The sequence below is a fragment of the Eulemur rufifrons genome, chromosome 15, assembly GCF_041146395.1.
Source record: "Eulemur rufifrons isolate Redbay chromosome 15, OSU_ERuf_1, whole genome shotgun sequence".
Lineage (NCBI taxonomy): Eukaryota > Metazoa > Chordata > Mammalia > Primates > Lemuridae > Eulemur > Eulemur rufifrons.
In genome coordinates this window covers 3,308,898-3,313,514 of record NC_090997.1, presented here as the reverse complement: position 1 = coordinate 3,313,514, position 4,617 = coordinate 3,308,898, and the positions used below count along the sequence as shown (strand labels likewise).

Sequence of the window (4,617 nt, the reverse complement as noted above, 5' to 3'; positions counted from 1 at the left end):
TAAGGGTGTCCAAATAGGGGCAGAAGAGGTCACACTCTCACTCTTTGCTGACGATATGATATTATATGTAGAAAAATCCCAAGGATTCAACCAAGAGATTCCTGGAATTGATAAATGAATTCGGTAAAGTCTCAGGATACAACATCAATGCACACATATCAGTGGCATTCATATACGCTAATAACAGTCAAGCCAAAAATCAAATCAAAGATGCAATACCTTTCACAATAGCATCAAGGAAAATTAAATATTTGGGAAGATATTTAATGAAGGAGATGAGAGACCTATATAGGGAGGACTACAAAACATTGAGAAAAGAAATTGCAGAAGATGTAAACAGATGGAAAACCCTACCATGCTCATGGATTGGCAGAATCAATATTGTTAAAATGTCCATACTACCTAAAGTGATCTACAGAATTAAAGCAATCCCTATCAAAATATCATCATCATTATTTACAGATCTAGAAAGAATAATTCCACGCTTCATATGGAACCAGAGAAGACCTCATATGGTCAAAGCAATCTTGAGCAAAAAGAACAAATTGGGAGCCATCAATTTACCAGACTTCAAGCTATACTACAAGGCTATAGTAACCAAAACAGCATGGTACTGGCACAAGAACAGAGACATAGCCCACTGGAACAGAACTGAGAACCCAGATATAAAAGCATCCTCATATAGCCATCTAATCTTTGACAAAGCAGACAAAAACATACATTGGGGAAAAGAATCCTTATTCAATAAATGGTGCTGGGAAAATTGGATAGCCACATGTACAAGACTGAGGATCCGCACCTTTTACCTCTCACAAAAATCCACTCATGGTGGATAACAGACTTAAGCCTAAGGCATGAAACTAGAAGAAAATGTTGGAAAAACTCTTACAGACATTGGTCTAGGCAAAGAATATATGAAGAAGACCCCAAAGGCAATCACAGCAACAACAAAAATAAATAAATGGGACCTGATCAAATTAAAAACTTCTGCACAGCCAAGGAAACTATCGCGAGAGCAAACAGACAACCTACAGAATGGGAGAAAATATTTACATGTTACACATTCAATAAAGGGCTGATAACTAGAACCTATATAGAACTCAGGAAAATCAGCAAGCAAAAAAATCAAATAACCCTATCAAAAAGTGGGTATAGCACATGAACAGAAACTTTTCAAAAGAAGACGAAATAATGGCCAGCAAACATATAAAAAAATGCTCAACATCTCTAATCATTAGGGAAATGCAAATCAGAACCACAGTGAGTATCACCTAACTCCAGTGAGAATGGCCTCTGCCAAAAAGTCCCAAAACAACAAATGCTGCTGTGGATGTGAAGAGATTGGAACACTCTTACGTTGCTGGTGGGACTGCAAATTAGTACAACCCCTGTGGAAAGTAATTTGGAGATATCTCAAAGAACTAAAAATAGAAATACCATTTGATCCAGCAATCCCACTACTACTAGGCATCTACCCAAAGGAAAAAAAGGCATTCTATAATAAAGACCTCTGCACTCAAATGTTTATGACAGCATGATTCACAATTGCAAAGATGTGGAAACAACCCAAGTGCCCATCAATACATGAGTGGATTAACAAAATGTGGTATATGTATACCGTGGAATACTACTCAACTACAAAAAACAGTGGTGATCTAGCACCTCTTATATTATCCTGGATAGAGCTGGAGACCATCCTTTGAAATGAAGTATCACAAGAATGGAGAAACAAGCACCACGTGTACTCACCATGAAATTGGTATTAACTGATCAACACTAAGGTGCTCAGATGAAAGTAATATTCTTCAGGTGCTGGTCAGGTGGGGGGGTTGGTGGGAGTGGGTGAACTCACAACTAATGGATGCGGAGCACACTATATGGGGGAAGGGCATACCTGTAGCTCTGGCTTGGGTGAAGCAAACGTATTATATGTAACCAAAATGTTTGTATCCCTATAATATTCTGAAATTTAAAAAAAATTGGAAAAAAAGAATAAATTAATTATTGAATCAACATGTATGAATCTCACAAACATATTTTTGAGTGAAAGAAGTCACATACTAATGAGTATACAGTGTATGATTGCATTTATGTAAGGTTCAAAACTGGCAAAATTAATCCAAAGTGCTAAGAGTCAGGATAGTGCTACTCTTGGGGGAAGAAGTCACTGGAAGGAAGCATGATGGGATTCCTGAGTTGAAGTAATATGTATTTAAAATTGTTTTTATATTTTAGATAACAAATGTCAGTGTACAAAAGGTAATATCTATTTCTTTTATTTAAATAATTTCTTTCTACATTTTTTTCTTTTTATTCAGTACCCGCAGGGACTGTCAAAAATTGCCAGTGCTGACTATATTGCAAGTCATCATGGCGGGGTATTGGGAAAAGTTTTCTATTAGCAATAATCGCGACTCGGATAAACTTCACTGGCTACGATACTGCCACTGCATGAAGCTGGTAATATCTATTTCCTGAGGATCAACACATGTTGGTCCACCTAATGTGTTCACCTTGTTAACAATCATCCAACTGTACTCCCATGATTTATTTTCTAAGGCAGACCAAAAAATGAGGTGTAACCCACAGTTACAACATAACTAGAGGCAGAAAATACTACGAACTTTGAATTAACATATAAATAGGGAAATACATACTCAAATCTAGCAAAGACACATTTGGAGGCCTGTTCCAATCTAACAGGGAGACGGATGGGACAAGAAAAGAGCAGAGGGGGCCTGGGGCAGTGGGCAGACAGAAAATCATCCTTGCAAAAGTAACCTTCTATTGTGAGTGGGGAAATTATAGAAACAAGTCTGGGACAGAGAATACAGGTGCACTGCTTGCTGTGCAAGCTAATAAAAAGAATTTGACTGTGGAGAGAGTCAGAGGTGATAGTCTCAGGAAAGGGTTCATCGAAGTGTTGACTTACATGGTGGCAGCTCCTTTAAGAAACATGATAGTAAAGGGAAAAAGGAAGCAAGTAGGGAAAATTAAATTACATTCAGAAACAAAAGAGAATCATGAAATCAGAAGACCTATCAACCTCTTCTCCCCCAAAGATTCCTATTATTAATGAAACTGCACTACACTGTATTAACAGTAGAGGGTGACCTTGAGCCAAGAAACCTAGTAAGCCACAAAATTTCCTATTACTGCTTTGGCTGCTTTAGGGAAACAGACCTTACAGCATGAATACAAAGCTATAGATGTGATCCACTGAAGCCACCGACAGCTAATGCATATTCTCTCCAAAACGAGAACACCAAGAAGCACGTAAACAACAGCAAGGCAGCAGAAGAGAACTGTAACACTATGCTCCAAACTGAATCAAACATTCACGAGTTGAGGGAGTCATCCTTTTCCATGGAGGGTAGCACGTGAGTTGTTTTATCAGTCTGCTTCCTGCCGGTGGAATTTTGGGAGTCAGGCAGCCTTCTTCCGTTTTGCACTTTCCCCCTTTTAGTTCAGGCAGCATTATTTCTCTAAAACTTTTGAGGGTGTTCCGTGGATTTCATGGAGATTCACTCTATTAGACAAAAGCTACACCTACTGATACTTTGGAGATAATCGCTTCTGTGTTTTGGCCCCCTGCTGAGACATTTGAGGGCCAGCACATTAGAGGATAGGTCAAGCATCCCTTTAATTTCCTGGGGGACCCTCTAACAATTTGATATTTCCATGGTATGTCTGCCACAGTAATACAGTAAGTGATATAAAAGAAAGGCAAAAGAAGTTTAAAAAAATATAGGAATCTTTAAAGAAGAAAGGAAAGAATAAGTTAATATTAAAATGATTTCATTTTAGATTTCTCTCACTCTTGAGCGTAACGAGGGGGCACTCTGTAAGGCAGGTGTGGAAGTGTAAGCGCACCCAGGGGTCATTCAGACTGTAACACTGCGCTAGCAAAAGGGAAGCCATTTTGCTTGCAGTATGCTTTCAGTTTTGTTGTCTTAAAAGTTTAGAATTAACCTGCAAAATGTCCTTGAGGAAAAACAGGTCAAGAGTCCTGAATAGGCCAACTGCAGACAGCTGATGACAAGATCGTTTGCTGACACGGAGCAGGTCACAATGACTTGCACAAAGCTTGCTTTCTGCCACCAGCCCTCTTGACCCCTTCCTTAGTAAGCAGAGGAGAGGAGATGATCTCTGAGACGATAGTCCGCCATCTCCTCAGGCTGCCCTCACTTGAATAAAACACCTCTCCTCCGCCAACACTCCCCTCTGGTGTCTGCTTGGTGGCAGGCAGCCGGGCCTGTGCCCAGCAACAGAAGTACTAAGCAGCTATCAATTGGAGTGCTCAGCTCATGGTCCTGTAGTCACAAAAAATTAGAAGGATGGGAGAGAGAGTACAAAGAACAACCGGATTCCTGTTCTAGCTATCTCGGGATACACAAAATTGAGAAAATATATTGAGGAAGTTCTACACAGCAACCTCCAATTGCTGTACAATAGGTGTTTTAGAAAGAGAGACTAGAAAGAATATAGAATAAGTAGAAGAAATAATGGAAGATTTTTTTTTCCTGAGCTAAGGGAAGACTTTAGTTTTTGGATGGATAAGATTCGTGCAACTTAAAGGCAACAGGCAGGAATCATGAAAATATACAAATAGTTACC

General features: G+C 39.2%; 1 non-coding gene across 1 annotated transcript; it reads right to left on the bottom strand.

Moving 5' to 3' along the window:
* Nucleotides 1-2,318: 2,318 nt before the first annotated feature.
* LOC138396083 (U4 spliceosomal RNA) lies at nt 2,319-2,459 on the bottom strand. The gene has a single exon (XR_011235569.1). It is a non-coding gene; the product is annotated as a U4 spliceosomal RNA (small nuclear RNA).
* Between the last annotated feature and the right edge of the window lie 2,158 nt (nt 2,460-4,617).